The sequence below is a fragment of the Nelumbo nucifera genome, chromosome 3 (genome assembly GCF_055504915.1).
Source record: "Nelumbo nucifera cultivar China Antique chromosome 3, China Antique-T2T, whole genome shotgun sequence".
Taxonomy (NCBI): Eukaryota; Viridiplantae; Streptophyta; class Magnoliopsida; order Proteales; family Nelumbonaceae; genus Nelumbo; species Nelumbo nucifera.
The window spans coordinates 48,820,822-48,841,394 of record NC_142651.1 but is presented as its reverse complement, the minus strand read 5'-3'; the positions used below and the strand labels follow the sequence as shown (position 1 = coordinate 48,841,394).

Sequence of the window (20,573 nt, the reverse complement as noted above, 5' to 3'; positions counted from 1 at the left end):
GAATTTCTAATTAATTATATCAAAATACCATTAATTAATTAATTAATGGTATTTTCATAAATATTGTTTACTAATTAAATAAATACCGTAATTAATAACAAAAATATCGTTAAAAAATACCAAAATTAATTATAGTATTTATTTATTTATTTCAGGTATTTTGGTAAGCTCGGGGGTATTTTAGTTAATTTGGGTCTAAGGGGGCCAAAACAAAATTCTAATCTAATGGTGGGTATTTTGGGCTAAAAAATGAAGGGTGGAGATGGATTTGAGTATATACAGTGGTTTTACGTATACAGGCCAATGTGATTGACTAAAATGGAATCTTTTAATATGGAGGGTAAACAATGATATTTTTTACTGAAATCTTACAAGGTGGGGTTTTTAGGCATTTTGAATCGATTGGTGGGTTCAAATGGCCTAAATAGGCTCGGATTAGGCAAATCTAGAGGGGTAGTGATTCGGTTAATGTATTAACTTTGAAACATAATCTTGGTGTTATGGAGGGGAAAATGAGGGAATTTTTTTGTTGAAATTTGGCAGAGTAGAGTTTTTGAGCATTATGGGTTGATTGGTAGGGTCAGATTGACCCAATTATGCTGAGATCGAGCAGATTCCGAAAGGATTTCATCTAGTCAATGCGAAGCTTTGAAATGGAATCTTGGTGTAGAGGGGCAAACAAAGGTATTTTGGGCTGAATTTTTGTGGGTAGTGTTTTTAGGGTGTCTAGGATCTTATGGAAATGTCTGATTGATTTTGGAGGGCCAAAATCGTAGAAATTTGGATCAACGAGAGCATTCGAAATAGAATATTTGTTCGATGATGGGGCAAATGGGGAAATTTTAAGTTAAAAAATTTATGGGTAGATGTTTTTTGTGTGTCTAGTGTTCAATTGTACGGTCTAATTGATTCAGAGGTGTTAGGATCAAGGAGATTTGGGTTGTAGGTGCTTCAGACTAGCGAAAGGGTTTGAAAAGGAATCTTGGTTTGATAAAAGAATAAACGGAGAGGAATCTTTGGTTGAAATTTCAGGGTTAGATATTTTAGGAAGTCCTAGGTCTGATGATGGTGTTTGGGAATTTTTTTGGTAATTCAGAATGATAGGATCAGTCTAATCGGGTGTTCGGGGTAAATTGGTTTTTCAATGACGAATTGAGCAAAAATCAGGTGTTGAAAATGGGGTTTCTAAAGGTATTGGTCTCTTGGATCATTTGGTGGGGTTTAATTGGTCCATAAATGGTATGATCAAGGGCATTTAAGAAATGAATATCTTGGTCAATGAGATAGCCCAAATTAAAATCTTAGTGTGATGAAGGGTTGAATCGGGGATATCTGTGATGAAATTTTGTGGTAAGGTGTCTATAAGTATTTAGGGCTCTTTAAAAGCCCATTAACTCTAATTTGTAATTCGGTTAAAAAATCTCATGCATCGCACGAGTTCTGACTAGTATTTCCTATGCATGATAACATACAAGTAGAGGAAATGTTTCTCTAGTGTGGGTGGATGATCCAAACTACATGTATTTAAAGAAGTTTGAGTGGATAGCCCCAAAAATGATTGACTACCATCAAATTTGGGCTATCCTATTTTTTTTTACCGAATATCACTTAATATGGGGCCCACCCCAGAAAGCCATCACCCTATCATCCCTCTCAAACAGACATTATCTCATTAGGTTTATAATTTGGTCGGATCAGGATTGGATCCAATCATATCCTAATTTGATTTGATTATTGAAAACTGAAATCACAAGTGATGTTTGGCATTGATGTTGTTTTCTGAGAAAATGATGCCACGTAGGCGCCACATTAGAGAAAACGGTGCTTCAAACAATACCTTATTGTTTGGTACCATTTTCTCTAGAAAAAACGTTGCTCCTAACCATGTCTTGGATGTTGCTTACTTGTTTTATAAAAAAACAACCATGTCTTGGAAAATCGGGAAAATGTGGTATGGATAGGGGTGGATTCGAGCCGAGCTGAGCCCGGTTCGAGCTAGAACCTTAAGCTCGAGCTTGGCTCGACTCAAGCTCGACTTGAGAAAAATGTTTATAAAAGTAAAAAAGAATTATATATAAATATATTTTTATTTGATATTTTAAAAAATTAAGAATTATAATAATTATATATATAAATAAAAATATTATATATATAATTTTTTTATCATATATATTATTTTCTATAATAATATTTTATTATTATTATTATTATTATTATTATTATTATTATTATTATTATTATTATTATTATTATTATTATTATTATTATTATTATATGTAGCTATTCGAGCTCGGCTTGTGAGCCTCTCGGGCTGAGCTTTATTAGGCTTGAGCTCGACTCGATTAATAAGCAGGCCTGTAAATTGGGCTCCACCCCTAGGTATGGAGCAATGCCAAATTCAATGTTTTTTGAGAAAATGACATGTTGCTAGCAGCGGTGCAATGATGTGGCATCATCTTGGACATTGGATAATATAGATTAATGTTGAAAGCATTGCTGCCAGAATTGGTATTAAAAAAAACTAGTGTTGTTTTCTCAGAAAATGCTTATGTGGCAGCACTGGTTCCAAACAAAAAATTAGCACCATTTTCTAAAAAATGGTCCTTACAATTGCACATGCCCAACACCGTTTTTTTGAGAGATCGGTGAGATGTTCCCATTACTGATGCCAAACACCTACCCAATCTAAACGGAAATCTGGTAAATTCGAGAATCTCTGATTGGATTTGAATTTACTCTGAATTTGCTTTCCTGTATTGAATATAAAAAAAAGTTTAATTTCCTATGGAAAAAATTAAAGGTAATTATAATCAAAGTCAAAATTCAACTCCAGAATATTATCTCGCCATTAACTCCAAGCTTACATGCAAAAGAAAAAAAAATACAAAGATAAATTTATAAATTTTCAAAATTTTATTTTCAATAAATAAACAAATAAAAAAGTTTTCTTTTAAAAAACATCAGTGATATACACTAGCTAATCAAAGAAATTCTCATCAAGTGATAGGATCATCTAGAAAAAGATGGTATACACTAGCTAATCAAAGAGATTCTCATCAAGTGATAACTTATACAAACTGTAGGAGATCCCAGTTCTACTCAATAGGATCCTTGGAACCATGATATTGCATTCTGTTTGGGAATCCAGATTTACTCCTCACAGTACTCGCAGCAATGCATTTTGATGTGGCAGCTGTTTTTTGTGTTCAAAAACAAAATCAATCATACTGTCGAATGTTGAACAATCTTTGATTGGTTTTGATAGGGGTGAGCATGGGCTAGTTTGGTTTGATTCCAAGGCAAACCTAGAAATACCTTGTAAGATTGGTTTTGGTCTTGCCAGTTCCAAGGTCTATCATGAAAATAATGTTTCATAATATATAGCTATATCTGTTGCTGAATTTAATATAGTACTATATGCTATGTTTTTAACATTAAAAATTATAAATGTGAGGTAATTATATAATCACAAATTGTATCATTGATAGTGTTATTATCAATTATATTATTGATTAGAAATCGCAGTTGTCAAATGTTGAAGCTTAATTTTCAATAATAATAACAAAGTTAAAAACTTATGTTAACTTTATTGATTAAATTGAGTAATTTAATCTGTAGATTATATAGTTCAAAACTTATTGTCATAATTTAAATTTTGTAAAAATTACATTTTACATTACTTATTATATGCATTCAAATATTAAATTGAAGAAAATTATCAATTCACTCAAGTGGTTTAGGTTGTGTTTGATTTGAAAGAAAAGATAGGGATAGGAAGGTAAAGATAGGGTTCAAGTGAGACCATGCTCTTTGTAAATATGAGTGCTTGGATTCAAATCTTTACATCCTCAGAGTATTATTGAGATTTATTTGAAGGCAAGTTTGATTCTGCCAAGGGCAACCAAGGCCAATTAAGGTCAATTTTTTGAGACTGTTCAAATAGGGTAAGCTTGCAAACCTTGGAATTGGCTTGGGTTGGGGTCAGTTCCAATAATTTGGAATTGGGCCATACTCGATAACAGGTTGAATAGGGCTAGTTCGAGGCTAGTTACATTTAGTTCGATTGGAATTACACCTTTTATCAAAATTATTGGAACTGGCTTGGGTTGGGGTCAGTTCCAATAATTTGGAATTGGGCCATACTCGATAATAGGTTGGATAGGGCTAGTTCGAGGCTAGTTACATTTAGTTCGATTGGAATTACACCTCTTATCAAAACCCGATTAGTTGCCATTTCTAGAATTGGATTTACAGTAGCAGTAGTGATGAAGGCATGATGAGTGGAGAAATATGGCCAAATACACTAACTACGTTTTAGGTCCTTTGTCTTTCATTAATTTTGTTAATCTATATTTAAGGTTGAATTCTCATCAATTTCATTAATTACTCCTATATTTAAGTCTAATTTCTATATCTCATTAATTAGTTAATTACTCCTATAATTTGAGGCATCATTTTAAATATGAATTTGAATTTTAGCACCTATTTCGAATTATCTCTCATTAATTTCGTTTTATTGGTGTAAATATTACAAAGTTTAGCAATAACAAGATTTGAACCTTACTCATTAGGTTTTAACAACCATAAGTTCACCACTAGGCCAAACCCATTTGTTCGCTATGCGTATATGCAATTTTATTTTTATGTAAATTTTCTATTTTTTAAGGGATGCGTTGTCAATAAATGATAGAATTAATTATTAAAAATTATATATTAATAAATATTAAAATAAATTATATTGATTATTTGAAAATTAATGTATATACATACACATTTTAGTTATTCCATCATTTTTCAAATGTTACTAGTTGTGTCCCGATATCCCAAATTTTATATAAACCAATAAATCATGATTTTTTACATTTAAATAACTTATTTACAATCGTATAAAAATTATAATTATTGTTATTAATATATTTTTTTTAGGATTTATTTGAGTTTCTTAACATATTTATACATATCTTAATTTTTCATTCATATATCTAAAGTATGTCCTAATACATCTCTTAAAATTATGTTTCCATTGGCCAATGGCCAATTGTGAGGTAAATGTGTCTAGGGCTGTCAATGGTCGGGTCCAATCCGATAAACCCGAATCGATTGGGTTGGTTCTGGTTCCGGAAATTGGAATCGGCGGGTTGGTTTCAAGTCCTAATATAGGGTCCCGATTACTATTGGTTCAAAACTGATTCCAGCTAGTCCTGAACCGATTCAGACAAGACCCAATATATATAATGTATAATATATTAAATAAGATATATACATATAATAAACATAAATATTTATTACAATCGGGTCTATCGGGTCATACCTGATTGTCCCAAGAACCGATCGATTTGGTTATGAGCCCAAAAATTACAAACAACATCGGGTCTGGGTCGGGGCCATAACGTTTCATGTTGGATCGGTTCCGGTTCCAACTTGTTCCGATCCAGACCCGACCCGTTGACAGCCCAGTGTCACATTCTTACCGAATCCGAAAGAAAGCAAAGGACATAAGTCGACCTTATTTATGTTAGAATGCGGTCGAGCACATCTTAACACTTTCTAGTCTTTAGTGTTTAGACATGTGCATTGTGTGAGCCGGGACTGGGAGCATTGATGGGAACTGGCCAGAAGACACTGTACCCAGTACAGTTCTCACAGGTTAAAAGGAACACAATTTTAAACTTCTCATTCTGACCGTTTATTTATTTACATGCTACAGGGGCGTTTCCTCCCGCGCGCCCACTAGCCATGTAACGGCCTCACACAGCTTCCGTTCATGGTGATTTCTAGGTTTCTTTCTCCAAACTGAAGCCCTAACTTACACTTCTTTATCGCCAGAACTGAACTATATTCTTAGAACCAATGTTTGCCATATGGTATCGGATCCCTATCTGGCAGTTGCTATCCTAAATCTTTTCTTGTAGGGAATTCTCCTTTTGAAAAAATACGATAAACTTGCCTGAATTTGGAAAAATTCAATAAAAGGCTGACCGTAGATTAAAATGGAACAAAGTGAATGGATTGACGATCTAAAGTTTAAGTTTTATTCCAATTATATGTCCTTGTCCTTTTTTGTCTATCCCTAGCCTTTTTAATCTTAACCAAAACATCAAGGACCTTCTTAGCCCCTTCAATGGAAAATAAATTGTTTCTATTTACAAGTGTTGTTGATGGTCATTTATGCATGTGATCAGATCATCTTTGTCTACTTTCTCTCATTATCATCCACGGAAGCTACGAGTTCAGATTCCCTTCTAACATTGACCTCATAGGCACATCCCTCCATATACCGGGAACATCTACTTATGTGTTATTATTTATGGAAGATGTTCCCATTGCCTGATGGGATGTACTTGTGAGGTCGGTGTGAAGTACTCTATGAGGTCAGTGTGATAGGATCATAACCACATCATCCATTAGATGTAAACCCTACCTACGAGAATACAGATATTTGTTATGCACTAGTGCAAGTAAAATAAAATGGTAAAGACATAAGAATTAGCGATATATGATATTATATGATACTATGATTTTTAACTTCTATTACCTGCACAGAAACCAAGACAAGTATCCCCATTATATACAATTATAAACTAGAGTATAGATATATAGATAATAGCCCTTACCCATTAAATATCCTATTTGCCAAGTGTTTGCATTGTGATTTAGGGTGTGTGTGGATTGTGAAATAGCATGGCTTCATCCAAGCAACAGTGGTCTGTGGTGTTGATTCCACCACACCAAGCTTAAAAGCACCACATTATCAAACACCTCCTTAGTCGATTTACTTGCAATATAAATCTGAACTGGATGCAAAATATTTATTTATTTGCATCCATTAATTGTATATCTGATGCAAAATTTACACCCATTGGCAATGTAAATCTGGCATCTCAAATACCAATACAAATGTTTGTGCTACCTTCCTCCCTCCTTTCTCTTATGGTACATTTAGTTGCTGGGATTGAGATGGGAAATGGGAATATTTCCATTAAATTCCCATTTTCACGTGTTTTTTCGCTGGAATGGGATAGGAAACCGTGGGATGTTGGTTCTCAAAACCGAGGATGCAGGATCGCGCTGAAATGATGCAACCCCGGTGAGAATAGAAAATTGTAAGAAAAAAGATGTCGAGACTTTTGACTGAAGCTCCTCAGCTGTCCTCTCACCGTCTCCCTGTGTCTACAGCGACCAAGTCTCTGACAGCATTTCTGACGATATCCAGCCAAGATAAGACTAGATCCATGACCATAGAATAAAGGCGATTATCTTCATCAATCTCCTCGTGCCGTCGGAAGTCATGGTCGTTCTGGGTTATAACCTCCTTTAAGGTTTGTTAAAACTTAAAACGGATCCCAATTATTTTTTTGCTTTTTCTTATTTTTATATGTTTTCCCGTTGGAGTGAAGATCGGAGGCAGTGAGAACAACTCCAGATCTTGCTTCGCCCTTGTATCCTATAATATGGATCATCATGTCATTCATGGGTCGATCATGTCATTTTGCTTTCCTATTTTACTCCTATACATCTGTCTCTGGCTTTCTGAGGTGGGCCCACATGAATAGGCTATGAGTTGTGTTTCTTGATAAATTCAGAGGACCCACACTAAGCCATTGGATTAAATCTAGGGTTTAAAAAAACTTTGTAACTTGCAAGTACTGATGGTTAGTCAACGTATCAAAAAATGCCAAGTATCTTTTTGGATCATTTCAAAAAATTTAATTTGTTGAACCGAAAGCACCACTTATCTTTTGCTGGTTGGTTTTGTATACATACAAATAAAATATGTAAAATTTAAATATAAGGTTTAGAAATACCGTATACAAAGTTTTGCATTTTACATATTTGTGTATTGTTTTAAAAATTGATTCGGAGGTTGAACAGTTTTTGTCTCCGGGTTGGAGGTCACTGGTTCAATCGATCAGGTCGAATATATATAAAACAATATATATATATATATATATATATATACATATATATATATATAATTTATATATATACATATATATATAATTTATATATATATAAAACAATATATATACATACATATATATGCGTGTGTATAAATATATACTTTAGCAATAAATAATGTATAAATATGTTTTAGAATATTATATGTATTGTTTTATATTTAATTTATATATTTTTATTTTTATTTATTAAATATTAAAAAATATAATTTGAGGCTAAAAATGTTTTTTTCCCCCGCAAAAATAGCGGGGTGGCACCTTGGGACACATAGTGATGCTACACAATCTGGGCACTTCTAGTTGGCTGTGACTTGGCTTCTAGCTCGGATGGGCGGCACCTGAGAGGAAGAAGAAGGTGAAGGATTCCCAGGGAGCTCTCCCGGTGCGAACGCTCCGATGGCTAAGTTAGAACTGGAGAAATCTCAAAGGAAGAACAAAGAGTAAGAGTGCTGAAAGTGCTTAAGCTTCAATACCTTTGCTTTGTGAGGGCCGGGGTTTTTTATGTCGGAGCTCGGTCACATCAGGCATAACCGTCACTGCCCTAGCCGTTACTGACTGGGCAGAGGTGGCAAGTGCAGGCTGCCGGCACAGGCTGCTACTGTAGGGCATGGACGTCAGGCGGGCCGTGCCTTTTAGAGACGACAAGCAAAACGCCGCCTGGCAAGGGATTCGAGCACTGCCACCGGATCTGGCAGGTACGGATGTCAGGCAGATATCTCTGCAGTTTGTCGAGCTACCGTGCACCGAACCACCTGGGGCAGGTTTACCTTGCACCGAGGTGCCGAGGTACACCGAGGTGCCCGTACTGGAGGCGAGCCTTAAGCAAGTACGAGCGGGAGTCTTGATGGTGTTGTCCCGAGGTGTTTCTCCCTCAGGACACTTAGCCAAAAGTTGGGGTGCTTCCTTCTTAGGAAGAGAGAGCTCGGAGTCCCTTAGGAGGAACTCGGGTCCCTTTGCACGGGGGAGCTCGGGGGCTCTATCCTCAAGTTCAAGCCGAGCGGGGCCCGGCTCCTCGACGAGCTGTCACACCCGACGAGTTGTTTGACCGGGCCTCGGTGAGCTTGCTGCGCCGAGTAGTGGCCAGGCTATCACGCTGAGTTGTCACTTATGCCAGGTCATGTCCACGTGTCCCCATGCTACAAGGTCGGGCCAAATCACCCTACATCAATTGCCCCCCACTCCTCGTGCTAGGGGTGTTGACCTAGTGCAGGGAGTCTGCTGGGTGGATTTGGCTCGAGTCCAAACTTTCCTGTCTGCCAGCTCATAGGTTGCACTGGTCTTCCACTCGGTTCTGCCGGGCGCAGCTCGGGTCACGTACGATCTACGCGCGGATGTCATGCAACTTATAGGCTCCGCAGACGTAGAAAAATGCACTAAAAAGATTTCACCTTGAAGGTCGTGCAACTGGTTTTTATGGGAGCCGTCAGATTGCTTCGATCTCAACCGTTGATGCCCACGAATAGTGGCTATAAATAGTGGGGGTCCTAGTCATTTCCCTTCGCCAGAAACATTCATCTGTAGTCTTGAGCTTGCGTCCAAAGCCTTTTGCTCGGGTTAGTTCCTTTCCAGTCCGGTCTTATTTTTCTTTGGTGAGTCACCCTAGCTTCTTCCTTAGTTTCAATTATGTCTTCTTTTGATAGCCTTTTAGATGAGCCCGAGGTGCCCGAGGTGGGCACCTCGGCTCAGGGTAACCCTATCGAAGTCCAGTCTCTCGAGGCGCAGGAGGCCTCGGGTCACCAGGCATCCACCTCTCACCGAGTTCGGATGCCAGATAGGTTCGGGCCCTCCACCATGACCTTGGAGAGGCTCTGCCAACTCATTCGACAATATAACTTGCCAAGGGAGTATACCTATAGTTTACCTGCGGGGAACTTCCCGTGGGAGCACGACCCTGATAGGTCATGATCTTCCGAGAGCAGCTCATAGCCGGGCTGCGCCTTCCCTTCCACCCACTCTTAGTGGAGGTTCTGAAGCACTTCAACATTACGATAGACCAGCTTCACCCAAACTCGGTCCGTAACATGGTCGGGACCATCTCTCTTTGTTATGAGTATGTCATGCCCCTTAACCTGGACATACTCTGCTCCATCCTCACCATCGAGAAGAGCACTTCGTGTGTTCTCCCCGAGCACAGGAGGGCTTACTACTTGTCCCCCTGCTCGGGCTTTAAGCTAATGCACAAGCTTCTTAGTAAGGTCCCGGTCTGGAAGCAGGACTACTTCGTAGTTCGGGATCCTGCGGGGTGGCCCTTCCCTACTCATTGGAGGGCGGCTATCCAAGACCCTGGCGTCATACTCGACAGGAAGACCAGGGTGGCATTCCAGTCGTGGGTTGAGGTCGGCTGCGATTTAAAAGATTATATCAAAGAGGGTATGCTCTTCCAGGCTGGCTTGAGCCCGGGTAGGTAGTTAGTACCTTAGTTGTTTGGTCTGCTCTCCTTTTCCTTCTTTTACTCAAATACTAATGCCGAAATCTTTTGCAGGTCCTATGGAGGCAGACAAACTCAAGGGAGACCGGCTCTTTAAGCATATGAAGGGGAGGAAGAAGCGGGCTACCAAGAGAGCTCGTATCGAGTCATCGCCTGCCCCCACTCCCGAGCCCCAACTTCCACCGGCTCTAGTCTCTGAGCCCGAGCTCTCTGGGGCTTCTCCAATCATCGACTTGGAGGAGTCTCTACCGCCTAGGGAGCCTGAGGCCGTTGTGAGGTCGGCAACTGAGGTCGAGGTTGCCACCGGAGCTGCTAACGTTGCAGCTGGAGTATCCGACGAGCCCATTTGACGCAGCGTGGAAGCAATAAACCGGGCTGGCTATGCAAGCACCGGACGAACACAAGGCTTCGTCGTGAAGCCTGTGGTAACTAGGCGTATGCCTTGGAAGAGAGAGAAGTGAAAAAAGAAATTCTGTTTGTTGTCTATTAACTCAGAATAACAGTATTTATAATACATCTGGTAGACTTATAGAATAACTAGGAAAGTTAAAATTGTAAAACAACTAGGAACTGGACTTCTAGACATCTTCGAAATCTGCCTTTGATATCCACCGTCCGATAGCCACCATCTTCCGATGTTTATCAATGCATGGAGTTGTCACCATTATCCTATGGTTGTTGGATCACGTAAGGTCTCTAGACGTTAGAGACGTGAACTGTCGCCGGTTGGTGAGATGGTCCTCCATCATTCTTCCCCACTTGGAAAGAACTCGACCTCGAGTCATGATCGGGATATGCAAATAACGATGAACATCAACAACATTAAATGTTTTGGAAATACCTATGTGATCTGGCAAGTCCACTACGTAAGCATTGTCGTTGATCTTCTTGAGGATCTTGTGTGGGCCGTATTGCCGAGGCTGTAGCTGGTTATACTTCCCCACAGGTATGCGTTCCTTCCTTAAGAACACCATGACTTCATCACCTTTTGGGTTTGGGTGACCCCCCCTCAGCTGCAACTACCGCACCAGAATTTTGCGGGCTAACCTCTGCTTCTTTCTCGGTTGATTCTTCTTCACTCGAGGCCTGTGGGGCATTTAATTGCGGAATTGGTGGTGCCTTGCTTAACATACACTGGTGAATCTCGTCAATCAATTTCTGACGTTCTGGAGTTCCAAATCTGGGGGCTGCTTCACGAGATTTGATGGCTAATGCACGTCTTTCTTCCTTCTTGTAATCCAATGAGCCCAGTGCACCATCTGGGTTGGTGGGCATGAATGCAATCAATGCTACCAAAGCAGTTCTCACGCTCCAAGATGGCTGCCAAAGCTCCGGATGATGATTGGATATGCTTAGACAAATCTTCGTCTGTGTTTCAAAACGACCATTAGGAGTTAACAGCATAAATGTAGGAGGTTGGAATGGATATTCTGCTGGCAATTGGATCCGTCTGTGATAGATTCCTCCCTCGAACTCTGTGTCACGGGGACCTCTGATCGCGAATTGCCACTCAAATATGTTTTCCTCGAGAGGAAGGCTCATGAAATCATCGGAAGGGTTTGCTCGTATCTCCTTCACCTCCTGAAGGATCCTCTTCACCGTTGGGTTCTTCAGGTTGTACTTCTCTTTCTTCCACTGAATAACCCTTCGGAATGACCCTGCCAATATATTGACCCCTGGTGCTGCAATATCGGGTTTTGTTATGCTAGGTGCAAGTATGTTTGGGCCCTTTGAAGAAGACGGAGCCACCACTGGTGCAAGTCTTGTTTTCAGAACCGTTCTTGTTGGAGAGATTTTGGAAATTGGTTTCCTATCCGTAGGCAGATATGATTGAAGTACTTGTGATTGTTTAACACTAATTTGAATGCCTGGGATTTCAAACTGTCTGAGTCCTTCCTTGGGAAATGAATCGACGAGTATCATCCCGACACCACCGCCCCGTCGTATGGTTTTCCCTGATATATCTGTTCTTGTGCTATTACGCACGCACACCACTATCTTTTCCTTAATCAACGTGTGGTTAAGACTCTCCTCCTCACAGAAGATAGCATTGGTAGAAGGAACACGGGGAGCAGCTGCATCACTCGCGTTTATCACACCATAAAACCCATCCATCTTAAATGGGTTTAACGAGTAACTCTTGAAAATTTTTGAGTTACCAAGATGAACATCGGAGATGAATTCTCGATCCACAAAGCTCGCAGCGATAGTGAGAATCCAAGGCGCGGCATTTCCCACTATTCCAGGGAAGAAAAAAATTCCAGCTACGACTGAGACCAGAATTCCTTTCCTGAATGCATGTAAAGCTCCAATGGAGTTGGCATCACCAGAGTAGCTAACGAAAGGGATCCTGGCAAGTGAGATGGAGATTATATCGATGCCATCATTGATGGAATCATCAAAGGCTGAAAGGATGTCAGCTTCGGAACATAGCCTCAAGGTCCCCCAGCAAACTTTGTAGACGGCAAGCCTAGCGCTAGGCGCACCTCCCCTCGCAACACCTCTGGCAATTCCGTACAAATTGGCATTTCTCACCATGGATCTAGCCACTATGGATGCGGTGTGGGTGCCATGCCCATTCTCATCCCGAGCTGACCGGAAGAAAGTAGAATTTAAAGATTCAAGAGGCCCATATTCTGCCTCAAATCCTTTCCAATAATACCGAGCACCTACAACTTTACTGTTACAGTTTTCCAATGTAAAATGATCACCAGTGACACATTCTCCCATAAATCTCTTGGGCACAGGTCCTAAGCCTCTATCATTGAAGCTCTCTGATTCAGGCCAAATTCCACTGTCAATGACACCAATGATAATATCCGGCTTCACGTCAATGGGCAATTGGTTGTATTGGTGAATAGAATCGACTCCTAAGAATTCCCAAGGATGTGTGGTCTGAAGATTATATGTCCGACTCTCGAAGACGAAAACAACTGATTCAATCTCAGAAAGTTTCTTTAATTGTTCTGGAGTGAGCATGGCAGAGAAACCCCTGAAGCTCTTGGTATAATGGTGAATTACTACCTGTTGTGCTCCGTCAATACTGCCAATCACCGAAGGAAGAATCTCGTGGTTGGCTCTAATCACAGAATCAGAATCTGGGTACGAGTCTGAAGGCTCATGAACCTCGGATTTCTTGTCAACAACTTTGATGGATTGCTTCGTCTCTACCAAACTCATGATGCCAACGTCATGACTGGCGACAGATTTGGCGATTGGCCAGCCCAAAGTAGAATGCTCGTCAGAACAACTGTTGTCATCGGTGGGATCTGAGAAAGCTGAAGTTCCAGAATTCGTCATACAGTATCCAAATGGATCACCGCTCAAAGTAGAGTACCCGGTGGCTTTTGTGGTTGATGTATCTAACTGATTCCTCGAGGAAGGAGAGGGATGATGACGGACGTCAGCGATAAAGCCTGTAACACCACGGTATTGAGATGTTCGTTGTCCAAATGTATCAATTAAGTTACACGGCACTGGCTCTCGGTTGACAGCTTTCCCAACCTGCCGTTTTCGGTTGTCAGATCCCGGTGATGACGCAAGTCCAGGGATCCGGGGTATAGGATCGATGAGTGGTCTACCGTGATCGTCTCCTCCGGTTGGGTATGGATTTTCCCAGTTCCGTGGAACAACCTCCCGCAACAAGGTCCGCAGTTGTTCAGCCATCTCTGCCAACTGCTGCTCGATATTACGTGTGCTCTCCAAACAGCTTGTAACCTTTGATCTCCGTCACGGGGTGGGTTGCGATCGCTACCGTCTTGGTTGGCCATCTGACTGGGCGAATTCCCTGCTCTGATAGCACCTAACACAGCGTGGAAGCAATAAATCAGGCTGGCTATGCAAGCACTGGACGAACACAAGGCTTCGTCGTGAAGCTTGTGGTAACTAGGCGTATGCCTCGGAAGAGAGAGAAGTGAATAAAGAAATTCTGTGTGTTGTCTATTAACTCAGAATAACAGTATTTATAATACATCTGGTAGACTTATAGAATAACTAGGAAAGTTAAAATTGTAAAACATCTAAAACAACTAAAACAACTAGGAACTGGACTTCTAGACATCTTCGAAATCTGTCTTTGATATCCACCGTCCGATAGCCACCATCTTCCAATGTTTATCAATGCATGGAGCTGTTACCATTATCCTATGGTTGTTGGATCACGTAAGGTCTCTAGACGTGAGAGACGTGAGCTGTTGCCGGTTGGTGAGATGGTCCTCCATCACCATTCATACAGCCGAGACGGCTGTCTCTAGTTCGGGGAGCCCGGATGGGGGCCGAAGCATCCTGCTCCCCCAATGCGATCTTCGAAAGAGCACAGGGGCCACTTACTCCGAGGAGATTTCGGTTTGGGCTGATATGCTCAACCCTGCTCAGCTTGGAGCCCAGGCTGCCACCCACACTATGGTGGTAAGTTTCCTTCTCTTTTCTTTTCCTTTTGTATTTGTGCTTCTTCGGTACTAACTATCTTTTTTGTCAGGCGAACTCTGCCGTGCACACCCTTACCCTTCAGTCCGAGAGGAACCTGAAGTGGGCTTTGACTGTCGAGGAGTCTTCCCGCTCTGCCCATACCGAACTGAGGATAGCTCGTGAGCAGATCCATCGGTTGGAGAGCGGTGCCATGGCCCAGAGGGGCGTCATCACAGCGCTTACGTCGGAGAAGGACGAGTTGGCCCGTGAGAATAACGAGTTGAAGGGCGAGATGGAGGCCCTTAAAGCGGAGTTGACACGCGAGAAGACCGTGCTGAAAGGCGAGTTGGATGCCCTTAGAGCAGAGGTGGAAGGGCTTAAGGAAAATAGGAAGGTTCTTCTGCACGAGGTGGAGTACCTCAAGGCGGATATCGCAGAGAAGACTGAGATCTTCACTCAGGCGACAAAGGAGACGAAAGCAAAGCCGTCGCTGACTACATCTAGTCTGATAAGTTTAATGCCGTTCTGGGGGAGGCCTACCGCAAGGGGTTCAAGCTCAGCAGGTGGTTGATAAGGCATTCGTACCCCGAGCTCGACACAAGCGCCATCACCACCTCGCGAATCACGGATGAGATAGCTCACCAAGCCGTGAAGGACCCGGACTCAAAGGAAGAGGGTGGTGATGAAGAAGATACCCCTGACCAGCCTGAAGCTCCTGAGGAGGTCTCACGCGGAGGTGGAGAGCCCCCGAAGTAATTACCTTTGTACTCTGAGCTAGTGAGCTCAGTCCTTGTACTTGGTTTTTCTTTTCTGTTGAACTCGTTGTACAAACTTTATCTATTAATGAAATTGACCCTTTTCCAAGTGATCTTTCCAAGTACTGCTTTATCCGAGCTTATCATGGTTGTGTGCGGAGCGGTTTAACGTAGCAGGGCATAGTATGGCGCATGCCCGAATTGCCTTATGGCGTATACTGAGGCGATTAACAGAGTAAGAAATAGTAAGGCATATGCCCGAACTGCCTTGTGACGTACACAGGTGATTAACATAGTAAGGCATATGCCCGAACTGCCTTGTGACATACACAGGTGATTAACATAGTAAGGCATATGCCCGAACTGCCTTGTGACATACACAGGTGATTAACATAGTAAGGCATAGTAAGGCGTATGCCCAAACTGCCTTGTGATGTACACCGAGGTGGGCTTAGCGCCTTAGGGTCTACTGGTTGCCCTCGCCCTTGGTGCAGTGCGCTATGGTGTTGAGCTCCTTGGTCAACTTGGCGTTTCAACCCTTTAAGTTCATTCGCATCATAGTGGCTACTTGAGCCCAAACTGCCTTTTGGCCCTTGAGCCCGGAGAGTGACCGGCGGTTTACTCCGTTACTCATAGGTAATACTGTCTTAGGTTGACGATATTCCACGCCCGAGGTACTTGTTTCCCTTCTAGGGTTTTGAGCTCATATGTTCCTTCCATGAGTACTCGCTTTACTCGGTAGGGTCCTTCCCAGTTTGGAAGAGCTTGCCAACGCCGGGCTCAGGCACCATAACCTTACGGAGAACCAGGTCGCCAACGCGGAGAGTCCGCTTTTTGACCCTGGCGTTGTAATATCGAGCTACCCTTTGATGGTAGGCCGCGGTCCTGATGTATGCGAGGTCCCGTACTTCATCAAGCAGGTCGAGGTTGGTACGTAGCTCGTCTTCATTTGCTCTGTCCTCGTAAGCTTTTAATTGCAACGAAGGGACTTCAATCACGGCTAGAATGACTGCTTCGGTGCCGTATGTAAGGCTAAAGGGGGTTTCTCCTATGGCGGTCTTTTCCGTGGTACGGTAGGCCCATAGTACACTGGGCAGCTCGTTCGTCCACAATCCCTTAGCTCGGTCCAGGCGCGCTTTTAGTCCTCGAAGGATAGCCCTGTTTGTAACTTCCGTTTGGCCATTTTCCTGAGGGTGCGCCACCGAGGTGAAGTTCTGTTGAATTCCCATGTCTCGGCACCAGTTTTGGAACTTGATGTCTTCGAACTGTTTACCATTGTTGGAGATTAATACCCGGGGTAATCCAAAGCGACACACTATGTTCTTCCAAAAGAAGTTCTGCACGTTTCGAGCCGAAATTGTTGTGAGAGGTTCAGTTTCGACCCACTTTGTGAAATAGTCCACTGCCACTAGTAGGAACCTCCTCTATCCTGTTGCTGTTGGGAATGGCCCGAGTAGGTCAATCCCCCATTGTGCAAATGGCCATGGGCTAGTGAGGTATTTTAGGTCGGCAGCAGGCTGGTGGTGGATGTTGGAATGCTTCTGACACTTGTCGCAGTTTTTGACAAGCTCGGTTGCATCTGCTTTCGTGGTTGGCCAGTAGTACTCCTGTCGTAGTGCTTTCTGAGTGAGGGCCCTACCCCCCAAGTGACCGCCACACAGGCCTTCATGAGTATCACGGAGGACGAGCTCGGTTTTCGAGGGTTGCAGGCAGAGCGGGTAGGGGAGTGTGTAGGATCTTCGGTACAGCTATCCGTCTATCATGACATATTTGGTTGTCTGGCGCTCTACCCTCCTGGTGGCGTTATGATCTACAGGGAGGGTCCCGTGTAGGAGGAAGCTTGTGAGCGGATCAATCCAGCTCGACTCTGTTTGAATGACGGGAGCTACCTCCTCTACCCCCCTGAGAATGCTAGGCCGAGGCAAGTCCTCTATATACACGGTCCTCATGGTGTTATCGCCAGTGCTGGCTAAACGGGATAGGGCGTTGGCCTTAGCATTCTTTGATCTTGGGATTTGCTGGATGAAGTATGACCGGAAGTTGAGCAGAGCCCCTCTTACTTTGGCTAAGTTTGCTACCATAGTTGGCTCGTGGGCTTCGTACTAACCCATAACCTGATTTACCATGAGCTAGGAGTCACTGTAGACGACAACAAGCTTGGCTTTCACATCCCTTCCCAGGTCCAGCCCGACTATCAGTGCCTCGTACTCTGCTTCGTTGTTTGATGTCACGAACTCAAAGCGTAGCGCGTACTCCAGTTTCACACTGTTTGGTCCGCACAGAACGAACGATCTCAGCTCCGCTGCCTTTCCGGTTTGACGAGCCATCTACGTGAAGGATCTGGGGTTCTTCATCCCAGTTCGGGCTTGGCCTAACTAGGAGAGATACCGCGTTGGTTGCTACTTCACGGGGATCAAGTTCAACCGACCCGGGAACCCCAGGCTCGCCCGCACTGGGGGCCTCATGTTCCACCGGCCTAGGGACCTCAGAACTGAAGGTACAATCCGTGACGAAATCTGTTAAGGCTTGGGCCTTGATAGCAATTCACGGTTTATACTGGAGTCCGTACTCACTGAGCTCGATGGTCTACCTCGTTAACCTTCCTGAGACCTCGGGCTTAAGTAAGACTTGCCTCAGAGGCTTGTTGGTAAGGACAACGATGGTGTGAGCTTGGAATTACGGGCGGAGCTTTCGGGCTGCTATCACCAGTGCATAAGCTAACTTCTCTATCTCGCGATACCTCGTTTCTACTCCCTACAACAATTTACTAACATAATAGATGGGCCGTTGGACCCGACCTACTTCTCTTATTAGTACCAAGCTGACTACCTCGTCACTCGTCGAGAGGTACAACTCTAAAACATCACCCTCTTCGGGTCGGGTTAAGACTGGGATGCTGGCCAGGTGCCTTTTGAGCTCGTCAAACGCGTATTGGCATTCTTCAGTCCATTCAAAACCTTTTATGGCCTTAAAGAAGGGCAGGCAGCAGTCTACTGACTTGGACACGAAGCGGCTCAGGGCGGCTAGCCGGCCGTTCAACTTCTAAACCTCCTTTAACTTTCAGGGTGGTCTCATTTCTAGGATGGCTTTGATTTTGTCCGAGTTGGCCTCAATGCCTTGTCGGTACACAATGTACCCTAGGAATTTACCCGAGGTGATTCCTGTATTAATTCATGTGAAAATCGGGTTTTCACGACCATGTCGTCTACATAACACTACTGTTTTGCCAACAAGTGGCTTAAACAGCTTATTTACAAGTCTTTGGAAAGTAGCCCCAGCGTTCTTCAGCCTGAAGGGCATGACCTTGTAGCAGTATAGGCCGAACTCGGTTATGAAGGCAGTTTTCTCCTCATCAGATGGGTCCATTTTGATTTGGTTATAGTCCGAGTAGGCGTCCAAGAAACTCAGCAACTCGTGCCTCGAGCTCGCGTCCATTAGACGGTCGATCCTGGGAAGGGGGAAGCAATCCTTTGGTTAAGCTCGATTCAGGTCGGTGTAGTCGATGCACATGCGCCACTTACCGTTAGCCTGTTTCACCAGAACGGGGTTGGCCACCCAGCTCGGGTAATGGACTTCCCTGATAAAATCAGCTGCAAGGAGTTTCCCGACCTCCTCATCGACTGCCCTCCATTGCTCCGGGCTAGGTTGCGTTTCTTTTGTCTAACAAGCCTAACTACATGATTAGTATTAAGTCTATGAGTGATAATGTTGTGGTCTATGCCGGGCATTTCTGTCGCTGTCCATGCCAAAACATCTAAATTTTCGAGTAAGAAACTTACCAGTTGAGACCGCAGGGGCTTCTCAATGGAAGCGCCAATCTGAAATACCCGAGTTGGGTCTTCTGTTGAAGCCGGGATGGGGATGGTCTCCTCAGTAGGTGTAGCTTGCTCCACGAACTGCTCTGCAGGTCATCCTAGCTCGAGGTCGTCAGCTACCTTGGCCTTTCCTTTGAGGGCGGCTACGTAGCACTTGCGGGACTCGAGCTAATCGCCCCGTGCCACTCCGACTCCAAAGTTTGTAGGGAACTTCATCACCAGGTGGTAGGTGGAGTAGGTGGAGACTTCCGCTCGCAGGACATGGGTGATGAGCCGACCTATTATCGCGTTGTACGGAGAGGGAGTCGCGACCACCAGGAACTCGTGACTGAGCCTTACCACCTTGGGCCAGGTACCGATCTCCACCGGTACGGTGACCTTCCCCAAAGGCCTAACTTCTTCGCCGTTGAATCCCACCAGTGGAGTGCTTGCGGGCTTCAGGTCGCTTTCTAGGAGTTGAAGCTGATCGATGGCTGCCTTGAAGAGGATATCCGCCGAGCTGCCCAAGTCTAATAGGACGTGCCTGACCTAGAAGTCGTTGATTTTGATCTTGACGACGAGCGCATCATTGTGGGGGTAACGGACCCCTCGCGCATCATCTGTAGTGAAGAAGATCGATTTCTCCACCCTTGGCTGCTTTGGGGGTTTAATTCTTCTCTGGCAGCTTCGCGGGCTGATGGCCGAGCTGTTGCCGAAGTGCAGCCCGCGATAATCGATCCTCCGACGATTACATGAATGGTCCCCCAGACTGGTCTCTCGTTTGGAGGCTGCTTCCGTGGCTGCTCTACCTGTCTGTGGACTCGAGGGCTTCTTTATTCTGTTCCCCGTGCCGACCTACTTTATTATTATTGTTGCTATGCTGTACAAAATTTCTCAAATATCCGTGACGGACGAGTTCTTCTATCTCATCGCGGAGATTCTTAAAATTTTTGGTGCTATGACCGTGATCTCTATGGAAACTACAATACACGTTTTTGTTCCCAACATTAGGATCGACCTTGAGTCGAGGTGGCCATTTTACATACGGGGCATCCTTGATTGCCATGAGGATCTTGGCCCGTTTTGTGTTGAGGGGCGTAAACACCCTTTTTGCTGCTAGAGCTCGGAAAGGCTGGACTGGTTTTGCCCCCCGAGCTTGGTCCTTCTTCCTGTAATCACTTAGAGCCAGGGGTTCCGGTTCCCTTTTTCTTTTTTTGAGGACGTGCTCACC

At 43.5% G+C, this 20,573-nt stretch overlaps 1 pseudogene; it reads right to left on the bottom strand.

Moving 5' to 3' along the window:
• Positions 1-11,035: 11,035 nt before the first annotated feature.
• On the bottom strand, positions 11,036-14,067 carry LOC104609613 (subtilisin-like serine-protease S pseudogene; annotated as a pseudogene).
• Positions 14,068-20,573: the final 6,506 nt, after the last annotated feature.